The sequence below is a fragment of the Bolinopsis microptera genome, chromosome 2 (genome assembly GCF_026151205.1).
Source record: "Bolinopsis microptera isolate Bmic1 chromosome 2, MBARI_Bmic_1.0, whole genome shotgun sequence".
NCBI classification, from domain to species: Eukaryota; Metazoa; Ctenophora; class Tentaculata; order Lobata; family Bolinopsidae; genus Bolinopsis; species Bolinopsis microptera.
Window position 1 is genome coordinate 1,217,350 of NC_087073.1, and position 12,417 is coordinate 1,229,766.

Sequence of the window (12,417 nt, forward strand, 5' to 3'; positions counted from 1 at the left end):
CATGACAACGCGACGACATTACTTTGCAAAATTTAAAAGCTGCGATCTTTTATTTAGCTCAAAATCAAACTTTTCGGTTTAATTCAAAATCTAAGTTGTCCCAAATTTTGCTCCCGGGGAGCTAACTTTAAATTTACGAGACGTAAATTTTGTTGAAAACCGGAAGGTTCTATTTATTTTACTTTTGGAGGTATACCCAAGCCGGTAGGGTTTGCTGGGCCTAACCTACGCGCGTTTGCACTTTCATTTTAAAACGTTCACTTTGACAAACCATTACTCTCCACCAATCAAGTCAATTTTCAATTTTAAAATATCAAAAGAAAATAGAGAATTTTGCCAACACGAAAGGGGCTCCCTGGATGGGGTAGTAAAAACGCGATCTGCACTCTCAAAATCGACTTTTAAAACTTCATACATTTTCCCCCGAAATTATAAGTCTTATTATACTGCAAAACATCCCCCTACCTCCTTGATTCACGATGTCAATCCTTCGCAGCTCGGTGAGGCACAGTGGTGCATCTCGCCGATCTACCGAAGGATTGATGCATAACAACAAGACACGCGCTAAAGACGCGCATTTTCTGAGTGATGTTAACGATAGCTTTAAATTCACTGATGTCATTATTATTCAGCGTGACCGGTAATAGTTTAAAAATCAGAAGGAGAAAACACATGTTTAAATTACTAAAAAAGGAGTATCACTTTACAGGATTGAATTTAAATATAGTCATAATAGATAAGAGAGGAATTTGTTTCCCTTTGAATCAATCAAACTAGATGAATTGTTGTAAATACTAAGATCAAACTATCAATCTACAGGCTATCGTCAAACATGTTGCAAGGCGTCATCTTCAGTGACATAATAGATAAGAGTTTATTAACTATCATGCCAGTCTTTAGAGACGGTAACCACATTAAACTAAAGTTTTCCCAATCAAAATAAAGGGTTTATACAAAATAAAAGGTTTATGCACTAGACTGCGAGACAATTAACCTTATGCAATGCAGGTTAGTATAACTATAATATCGGACTGAGTTGAAATTTCTGAGAGCATGATACCCCAAAATAAATATATGCCTGTGTCTGGCAATAGCGTTCAGATGGCTTCCGAACTTGTGCGGATAAGATAATATAAAAAATACAAATAAACTATAATAACAATCTGAAAATTAATGTATCAGTACAGATCTTATACTCGAAATCAGGCACTTTCAAAACATTTCTCTTAAATTATCTTTCTTAACACCGTTCAATTGTAACTTTAAATTAAAATATTATGATGATCCGGACGATGATAAATATTAAATTACAACTGATTATATTTATGGATTTCGGCCTGTCGATGCTGGAAGCTGATCAGCTAATCGTTAATCGTTACCATGTGACAAGAATAGTATGATGAACCTCCCAATCAGTATCTATGTATCAAAAGAAAATATTGATCTAATTCAACTCGTCGGGAGCCCTTTTGAAACATCTCGAAGTTAGAGTGCAGAGTGCATGATTACTGATTATCAGCACGATTGGGTGAAACAAAGACGAAACCGTGTGTTGATTAGAATTAAAAGAGGAAGATATTTAGTGATAAATTGTGCACTCTTGCATTTAAGTTTTAATTGTTAGACTTGTTCGATGTAGGGCCTTTAATTTAACCTAATACTAATGCAGTTACTTAATACTTGGTAAGTCTAGGGAAAACAGGTGCTGAGGTGCTAGTTGTCGGAAATGAAATGGAGTCTGTTCCTGATCGAAGTTACATGATGCTGATAGATTTGATGCAGCTCAGCACTCAGCAGCCACTGTCTTCAAATAGAGTGTTCCAGTTCTGCAATCTGCAGTCTCAAATGTTTTCGCCCAGCTTTTCTTTTCATCGTGGTTATAGAAGACAGACCTGAAGAAATACTAGTATAATGATAATATAGGTAACATGTCCAGAATGAGTAAAATTGTATTATCGGCAAATTTACTTATGTGAAAACTCCCAACAGGGTGGCGCTGGCCCAGAAGTAACTGCACACAAGCAACCCTTTAATGATCACGCACGTAATTTGTGTGAAAATATGTAACTCATTTAACGAAGTCAGTGAAAAGAACCTACCTTTATTTACCAATGTCGATTTTTTGCTTGTGATGAAGTAGTCCTCGCAAATGTGAGATATGTATGTAGTTTGTTTTTAAAAGTAAGATTGTAGTCATAGTCGATGTATAGCGACGGTAGTTTACCAGCAGCTCCCTGTACAAATAGAAATGTGGTTTTTATATAATATTACTAGTTAAATTAATGAGTACAATGCAGGAATAAAAAAATGTGTCTTAAATGTTTTATATTAAATGTGTTATAATTATATTAACCACCTTATATTCGTATAATATGTACTCACAAACAATGATAGTCCCAACTGTTTTTAATTGCTTATAATTTAAACCTTCTTATTAAATAATTTAGATGACTGTGTCTGATCTAAAATTGCACGAGAAATAGAGAAAATTAGGTCTCAGACAGAACTCGACCGGGATATAACCGGCGCAGCCGGAATACCGGCTGGTATTTGGCGATTTTGTACCGGTACCGGCCGGGATTTTGGTTTTAGCCGGGATTTTTCCAAAATAAATTCAGTTTTTCTCAACGTTAATTTGAGTCCAAAATTAACAAATCTGTGAACATTTTCCTAAAACATTTTGACGAAGTCATTGAACAATGGAGACTGGAGTCAATCTATATTTAACATAATCATGGGTGTACGAATTATGGACTTCTTTCTGACTTATGACTTAATTATTGTGACTAAGTGTCACGGCTCACGGTCTTGTGTTACCGAGGGACAAGTAAAACAGAGTTCTCCGGGTAAAGAAAGCATTAATAAATGCTATTCAGTATTCATCCTATTCAATTATTCAGGTAAGGTGATGTAAACTGTAAAGTGATAAGCTCCAACGTCAAACACCATGTTCAATTAAATAAGTTTAAGTAACCAATACCAGATCACAGGATTGTTATAGTTACGGAGACTGTTGGAAACGATGCAAACCAGGATCGGACTCCTATCAGAAATAGTCGACCACCGGTCCAGCCTCCCTCAAACTCAAATGCCCTACCACTACCCCAGACCACATCCACCTCTTCAGCCAGGAACAGCGCTCCCACTATACCACTACCAGCAGTTCCTACCGCCTCAGAGGATACACTGCACGTGCCCGTTATTCCTCATGCCTCGTCTTAAATGTCCAGTCCATGAATCCTAGTGCATCAAGTGCGAGTATATGGGAAGTGCCAAAAATCTCAGCTCTTATTCAGGAGAAATCCAAAAACCACTCGTTACCGTTTATTGCACTTACGGAAACGTGGCTCAAGTCCTACATGTCAGACAAATACAAAATGTGCATCACCTCTTTCTCCTGCTGAGCAGAACCTCCCCCTTAAAAGTAAACAAATCTGCATCGCCTCCCAACGACAATCCAGATATATTAAGCAGCAGAGACAATCATTTAAGGAGACTTCGATATCTATCAGGATCATGATTATACTGCCTGAGAACTCAGCACTTCAGGATGAAACATATAATATTTGGTTTTCTCGATTTCATTCATATTTAGACAGAAGTCCGTGTAGATAATTGGTTATAGAATAATTGGATATAATTTTATGCGAAGTTGTGTCTGCGAAAATATACGTGTGAACTGGTCATCCCGCAAATGCTGAAAAAGTAGATGTTACCTATCATAAAATAACCGCTCGCACCGTACAGTGTACACGACAGAGTTGTGACTGCGTTTACAAATTCTTTATCATATTGATGTGTTGCCATGGCAACCGAAACTCCATCGGAAGATCGGCCTGTAAGGCATAATCATGATAATACACAGTATCAAAACATTGCCATTGATATCATAGCAACATTCCAGAGATTAGATTATGTGTGTGTAAGAAAATGTATGTTATAGTATTATACAGTCTGCTAGAACATTCCGTTTACACATGGTGGCCGATAACAACTTGTTTAATTTATCTCCGAATTACACTCAAATTTCTGAAAGTTTCGTAGACTTAAATCAATTACAGAGGGTGTGGCTATTGGCCAGCCCCTCTATTTCACTATTATGGTTGAAACTATAAGAATACAGATTATATTGTTACAGTGATTTTACAAAAGTCGAAACAGTAAACACCAATTTGTAGGATACTTTAAATCACACCAAAATTGGTCCCAGAATGCAATGAAATCTGATGGCGTCTTTTCAGTGAAAAAGAGGCCACACCCTCTGTAATTGATTAAAGTTTACGAGACCTTTAGAAAATGAGTTATATAACTTGGAACTTAAACTAAGATAAATTGAGTATTTATACTCAATTTATCTTAGTTGCATGAGTAATATATATATACTACCCACTATACCACTACCAGCAGTTCCTACCGCCTCAGAGGATACTCTGCACGTGCCCGTTATTCCTCATGCCTCGTCTTAAATGTCCAGTCCATGAATCCTGTGCATCAAGTGCGAGTATATGGGAAGTGCCAAAAATCTCAGCTCTTATTCAGGAGAAATCCAAAAACCACTCGTTACCGTTTATTGCACTTACGGAAACGTGGCTCAAGTCCTACATGTCAGACAAATACAAAATGTGCATCACCTCTTTCTCCTGCTGAGCAGAACCTCCCCCTTAAAAGTAAACAAATCTGCATCGCCTCCCAACGACAATCCAGATATATTAAGCAGCAGAGACAATCATTTAAGGAGACTTCGATATCTATCAGGATCATGATTTTACTGCCTGAGAACTCAGCACTTCAGGATGAAACATATAATATTTGGTTTTCTCGATTTCATTCATATTTAGACAGAAGTCCGTGTAGATAATTGGTTATAGAATAATTGGATATAATTTTATGCGAAGTTGTGTCTGCGAAAATATACGTGTGAACTGGTCATCCCGCAAATGCTGAAAAAGTAGATGTTACCTATCATAAAATAACCGCTCGCACCGTACAGTGTACACGACAGAGTTGTGACTGCGTTTACAAATTCTTTATCATATTGATGTGTTGCCATGGCAACCGAAACTCCATCGGAAGATCGGCCTGTAAGGCATAATCATGATAATACACAGTATCAAAACATTGCCATTGATATCATAGCAACATTCCAGAGATTAGATTATGTGTGTGTAAGAAAATGTATGTTATAGTATTATACAGTCTGCTAGAACATTCCGTTTACACATGGTGGCCGATAACAACTTGTTTAATTTATCTCCGAATTACACACAAATTTCTGAAAGTTTCGTAGACTTAAATCAATTACAGAGGGTGTGGCTATTGGCCAGCCCCTCTATTTCACTATTATGGTTGAAACTATAAGAATACAGATTATATTGTTACAGTGATTTTACAAAAGTCGAAACAGTAAACACCAATTTGTAGGATACTTTAAATCACACCAAAATTGGTCCCAGAATGCAATGAAATCTGATGGCGTCTTTTCAGTGAAAAAGAGGCCACACCCTCTGTAATTGATTAAAGTTTACGAGACCTTTAGAAAATGAGTTATATAACTTGGAACTTAAACTAAGATAAATTGAGTATTTATACTCAATTTATCTTAGTTGCATGAGTAATATATATATACTCTCATTTTTTTAGAGCAAACGTAATTTAAATGGCTAAACACAATTCAATAAAATTTGGCTCGATCCGATTATCCAAACTATCAAATAAATGCGAAAATGAACCTTCTTTTTGCTTTTGAAAACAATGAACACAAATATGTTTCGATTTGACAAATTTCTCGAACCAGTGGTGGTAGTAAGTCATACCAGAACCAATTATTTCAATTGGGCACTCAGTGACTGAGCTATTAATGCCAACGTTTGCACACTGACTTTTGGCCCACCCTGTATATTTATAATATACGGCTGGAAAAAATGTAACTGGATATCTGCCACAATGCTGCTATTATTAAGGTTAAAGTAACATTTAGCACATAAAGAAGTCTGGTTTGCTAGGTTTTAATTGGTCGTATAATAACAAATAAAAATGAGTTAAGACTACAAAAACGGTCGATAGAACCTAATTATAATACCTGTATCGAGAACTCGACTTCAATGCACTGATAGCGTTGGTACTAACATTCTATCAAATTATGTCATATCTTGAGACTTGATAGCTGCCTGAAACAGTTTTGAGTCAACATTATCGTGATATTCTAGAAATTGAAACCAATTCTCAACTTTAAAAAAGCAGGTTTCAATAAATGCCATAGAATTAAATTCTACCTTTTTAAATTTTAAGAATTTGTTGATTTATTAAAATTCTGTCTCAATTAATATATAAGGGTACATGCAATGTATTTCGACACGCACTGTAGACTCACTTATTGGATTCGTGCTAGATGCTGTGTACGTCACCCTCTTAACCACCTCTATGGCGAAGATGAGGATGGTAAGTGCAAGTACAGTAATGTGAGGAGAGGATGGGTATCATTTAGCACATTTTTGCTGTAGGTGTAAAGTAGCTCTTAGTCAAGGAGTATATAAATGACGGCACGACAAGGTTCTGCAACAGATCTCTGAACATGTTATCTTGTGAGCGCCGAGTGAACACTTATAAGAACAAGGCCAGCGATGTAAGACAGTATCATTGACTTAGTCCATGCTGGGAGGAAAAAAGCAAGTACAGACGACCGAAAGGAGTCGTGGTTTGGGATCCTGAGTGGGTCTCGATATTGGATAGTGCTTTTATATATCGGACCTTATGATATTCTCAAGGTCACCAAGACGGCACAGTCTTATGGCGGGAGGTAACGGTACCATCTAAAGAGCAGATTGCTGAATCATACAAGTAAAAACTCTACCGGTACAGCAGTCTTACAGCAGACTGAGATTCAAGCGAAAGAATTGTGCTGTTATAATTATGCGGTTAAAGTTCTAGCACCGGGAGTAGTTGTTCACGGTTTGGAGAGAGCTGAGTAGGCTAGTACGGGATAGAAGGGAAGAAGCAGCTCACTGTTCCAGATGGATCTACTTCTTATCAAGGAAGAAGGAGTGGTAGGTATAGTAAGGAAGATTGGAGCCTAAGAGTTAACTTAACATCTAGAGGTACCACAAACTTTATCTCGTCGCCAATTGCGAGCTTTAACGGGTTTCCTCAAGTGACTCGATGGTTTAATTGTGACAAATCATGATACGAACTTTGATGAACCCATAATAGTATAGTGCAATAATACTATGATAGTATTCTCATAAGTTCTACCCTTGCAACCGAGTACAATGTACATACTAAGTGATATCAAGCTGCAATCTAAAATTTATTAATTGAATCTCAAAATAACTTCAAATTTTACCTAATAATTGCGACATCGTTGGAAGTGAGAAATAAAATACATTAAATTTTAATCCAATTCTGCGAGAGAAGATTTGCCCAGACAGCTGACAAGAATGTATTACCATACTTCCTGTAAATGTGGTAGTTATTAGGTCATATCAAACTTGAAAATTATGTCAAAGTTTTTCTCAGTCTCTGGTGTCAATCACCAGTAGAGTGCCCAGCCGCACCAAAACAACCTGCGATTTTTACGTGGGAAACATCGTATAATACACATGCTATACACTCTAGTTTTATAGCAGCTACTGATATCATGCGGCAGTATTAATAAGCATACAAATTCAGCGCAAAAAATTGTAAAGACGACACAAATTCATGCGGGATGTTAATAAATGTGTCCATGTTGAACTCAAACTCCGACAGAATAATATTTCAAATCGGATATATTATAATTAATCAAATGGTATCTGCTCATGTTCCGTCTATATAAACTACAAAACTAAAAAATTAGTGAAGTTCTGAAACAAAGATCACGACTAGGTTTTATCAAAATTGAAAAGAAAACCGATCGAAGTGCACTAGAGATATAGTTTAAGTTTAAAGGGTCATCATTACTAAAATCTCTTCCTAGCTCCTAGCAATCAAGTTGTTAATCCTAGTTCTACACCTAAACAAGTACAAAATTACAGCCTTACATTTTGAAATTTTTCGATATCCAGCTCAACATAAGACTTGCATAATGGGTACATACCGATGATCGGTGTTCGTAAATATTTGATTATTTATAGTATTGAAGTTTAAAATCTTCCTAATTATGTAAGAATAACAAAAGGAATCACGTACTAGTGTGCTGTTACGAAAAACAACTATTTAATAAAAATAAATTAACAGTATTCGAGTACAAAATTAAAAATACAAACTCCAACATAATCGACAGACAAACTCAATAAATGAAGATTTCGTCGTGAAACGAGCTATATATACAGCTATAACGTAGCGCTCGACTCCAGTCTGAACCAAAATTAAGTCGCGTTCGTAGGAAATTGACCACCAGCTGCTGGTGGTTCGAATGTTGGTTTGCACACTACTGTGGTTGCGAGAAGCATTATTTGATGCGCGCGCGACCCAGTAGTGCATCGCGCTACAACCTACCTCCCTGCACCTCCCCCCCTTTCCCCCTTCATTCTGCTTTCTTCTGCAGCTGAACTATGAACTCTCAGCTCTTTCGCCGTACAGGCTGCAGGCTGAGCGCCGCCCAGTAATGCTTGCATCAACCCAAGAAACCTTACTGGATGGGGCCTATTATTGATTATTACTTTCAAAGTAAAAGAGTTAGAGACTTCCGGTTTTTTGCAAAATGTTCGTTTTATAAAAATAACGTTTCCCCCCAGGGGAATTTTGTATAAACGTAGTTGTTGAGTTATCTCAAAATATCCAGAAAAGTCTCATTTTGCAGGCCGATTAGAAGTTTGTTGGAGGACTTCGCCGTGCCGCGCGAACCAGCATTCTTGCTTCGATCGTTGCTCTGCTTTGCAAAGCAACGATCTCGATGGGTTGACATCGTCAATTAAAGAAGTTTGCAACTTTAACTTTGCGGATTCTTGTCCTCTGATTGGCTGAATTGTGTTACGTGCTGGCTGCTTGAAAGTTGGAATGTGGCACGCGTGCAAATCACTTAATTGTTAATGTCACGCGCGCGAGGACAAGCCTACGGTGTACGAGAAGGGGCCTTACGAAGAAAATATATGCTTAAAACATATATTTTTCGTAAGGCCCCTTCTCGAACATGGCGTGTGTACGAGAAGGTGCCTTGCGCGCACGCATGTGCGTGCTTGTCACGTTTAATTAAGTTTTCGCGCGTTACTAATTAGTGGATAAGCGCATGTTGCAGACGTATTTAAAAAATGGAACAAGATAGACCGACACGAGAGCATGAATTTGGGTGCCCTCTGGGGATGTATTTTAGTAAAATCAACTCGACACTGTTCATGCAATGAAACTTCACCTAACCATCCTGACTGATTACTGAAACACTGACAGAATCTGATGACGCGTCATGATGACAAGAACAAAGAAAATGAATTTTTATTCTGCATATGATAGCATCAAATAAAAAGGCAAATGCAATGATGTCCGAGTTACCTTGCCATCTTTCAAAACGATTGGATCCGGTCGAGAGCATTTGCGGTGAACAAATTTTGCCCATCATAACACTATCAAGAGTCATCAGATCATCCCAAAAATCATTTGATGTGGTCTGATATCATCATATGTAACACCCTTAATCGATATTTCTGCGTCATGGTCATGAGAAAGTTTCAAAAACCAGGTTTTAGTGGTTGCCCAATGCCCTATTTGGGCCCTTATCTATGTTCTCGTGTCGGTCTCGGTCGCGCTAAATCACTTTACAGTCGATTCTCTAGTCGTTTCAGAACCTATAGAAATAGTGCTCAGAGCTGGTTTTGTAGTTGGAAAGTGTTTTTAATGTAGAGTGGGAGTTCTGAGGATTTATAATTCGCATCATTTAGTCGTTTCAGAACCTAGAAATAGTGCTCAGAGCTGGTTTTGTGGTTAGGTTTTGTAGTAGCCATGATGTTGATAGTTGCCAAATTTCGGTAACGAATTAGGACTTAATTTGAGTTTACTGCACGCGCGATGAATAATTTGTGTTTATAGATGATAGAGATCTGCGGCGCGTTATCAGGTTAACCAATGAAATCACGGCAATTTCGTCACGTGACAGTCGAGTGTAGAGTGATTAATTATCATCCGTGGAATCGAGTTGAATTTGAATTGCAAAATAGCCGAATTGATCTTTGCCTTTAGTGGCCTGGTATGAGTCTCATGTAACCTGGTATGAGCTTTAGTAGCTTGGTATGAGCAATTTGAGTAGCCTGGTATGCGAAAATAGACATGTTCTAGTATGGAGTGTCCAAGTAAGCTACTGCTACCACATACGTAATTCGATGATCAAAATTCGTGGCATAAAATGGCATAAATGGAGAATTACTCAAGGGTTTTTCAATTTTCCCCATAGAAAAAGTCTCCATTTTACGCCATTTTATGTCATTTCATGCCATTTGGTACCAGCCACCAACAATTGTTCCCGGAAGTGATCTTGCCAAGGTACAGAGGGCTGTGTGCATGTTGTCCAACACCACCGCCATCGCTGAGGCTTGAGCTCGTCTTGACCACAAGTTCGATCTTATGTATGCCAAGAGAGCCTTCGTCCATTGGTACGTAGGAGAAGGTATGGAAGAGCGGGAGTTCTCTGAGGTTAGGGAGGATCTGGTTACCTGGGGACCTCAGGCTATTATATTTATGTTCATAATCATACTCATAGAGATTCGGCGGAATGACAGGCTGAGCGCGGCCCAGTAAGGATCTGGCTGCTCTGGAGAAAGACTACGAAGAGGTTGGAGTCGGCTCTGTTGACGGTGAAGGTGAAGAAGAAGGTGGAGAGTACTAAAAACCCTGAAGAACTTTTGAACCACTGTTTCTAAAAAGAAATCTGTAAAAATTTCTGTAAAATTGTTATGAATTGATACTAATACTAATATGGTTGATTCAAATCAATTAATATCATTCTTAATCAATAATCATGATACCAGTGTTTTACTTTGCTTCAAATCAATTAATCATCATTCGATATTTTTTCCTCGAGTTGGAAACTTTAATCTTTTGTGTCGGTTAATTTAGTGACGGTTCAGATTGGTCCATGGCTCAGTGGTTGATGATTTGTTGTAGGTTTATAACCTACCAGGACGCGCGCCGAGTTGGACTCGTCGACGGTCCCTATTATTTGAAACAAATATTTTACGAGCATCACCCGTTAAATGATTTGGTGTAACTGTAAGCTACAGTCAGATTTGTAGTTATTCACGTATGATATTTAAAGTTACGGGTATTAAACGTAATTGGATTATCAATAATAATGAGCCTATACTAGAATTTTTTAATGATTATCTAGAGTCTGATAGGGCTCGTAATATTCAGACTTATGATTTTTCTACTCTCTACACTAATCTTAAACATGATGAAATTAAGACTGCTCTTAAAGATGTTGTTAAATTAGCGTATAAACATAGCAAATGTAACTATATTTCTATATATAACAGTGGCTTTGCGTGGGTTAAGAATCCTCGTGAAAGTACCTTTCGATTTAATGTTGATTCATTGATTGAAAGTATTGATTTTATTTTAGATAATGCTTACTTTAGTATGGGGAATAAGATATTCAAACAGATCATTGGAGTACCTATCGGGGTGAACCCTGGGCCCTTCATTGCTAACTTAACACTATTTTATTATGAGTATAAATATTTAGATAAGCTGTATAAGACGGATTATTTTAGAGCTAAGCGACTTAATAATACGTTTAGATTAATAGATGATATCACTACTGTTAATTCTGACGGCGTTTTCCAGGAACACGTTAATACGATTTATCCTGATAGTTTGAAATTAAATAAGGAAAATGAGGTTGATACCAAGGCTCATGTTTTAGATTTGGATATATCAGCAAAATGAAAACATCGAAGACGAATGGCCTAATTTTATGTTATTTTGTATAACAGGACTAAGAAAATCAAAGCGTAACATAAACCAAAATGCCGATAATAACCTTGTCTCTACATCTTATTATATGCACACACTTATGCATCACTCAATAAACGTCGCATATCTCATAAATTACACTGCCAACATTGGACATTTTTTATTATCGCCGCGTATTTCAAATCAAGTTACAAATTCTACAAATTTTGAAGTGCTCAGTCTTGTTTTACTTTTTTAATCTTTACCTATTAACCATTGGAAAATAAAACTTTAAGTTATAAACCTTCCTTGCATACTTTACCGGTAGAGTCTAAATTGAATAGTTTGTGCCCCACGGGGATGAATTTCTTATTACCATTGATATTATATATACTTTTCTGAGTAAACATTGGCTGGTACCACGGGCCAGTCCCCAACAAAAAAAATCTATAGAAGAGGGGCACTTTATAGTTAGAGTTTATGATAAACGGGACGATTTTCCGTTCAAAATCGTTCAGTATTCTCCTAATTGTAGTAACATGTCTAGAGATGTACTCATTG

General features: G+C 37.2%; 1 long non-coding RNA gene across 1 annotated transcript; it reads right to left on the minus strand.

Annotated features, from left to right (window-relative positions):
* Positions 1 to 1,715: 1,715 nt before the first annotated feature.
* Positions 1,716 to 7,726, minus strand: LOC134811204 (uncharacterized). Its single transcript, XR_010159773.1, has 4 exons — positions 7,340 to 7,726; positions 6,080 to 6,167; positions 2,100 to 2,234; positions 1,716 to 1,892 (listed from the first exon to the last, which is right to left on the minus strand). It is a non-coding gene; the product is annotated as an uncharacterized LOC134811204 (long non-coding RNA).
* Between the last annotated feature and the right edge of the window lie 4,691 nt (positions 7,727 to 12,417).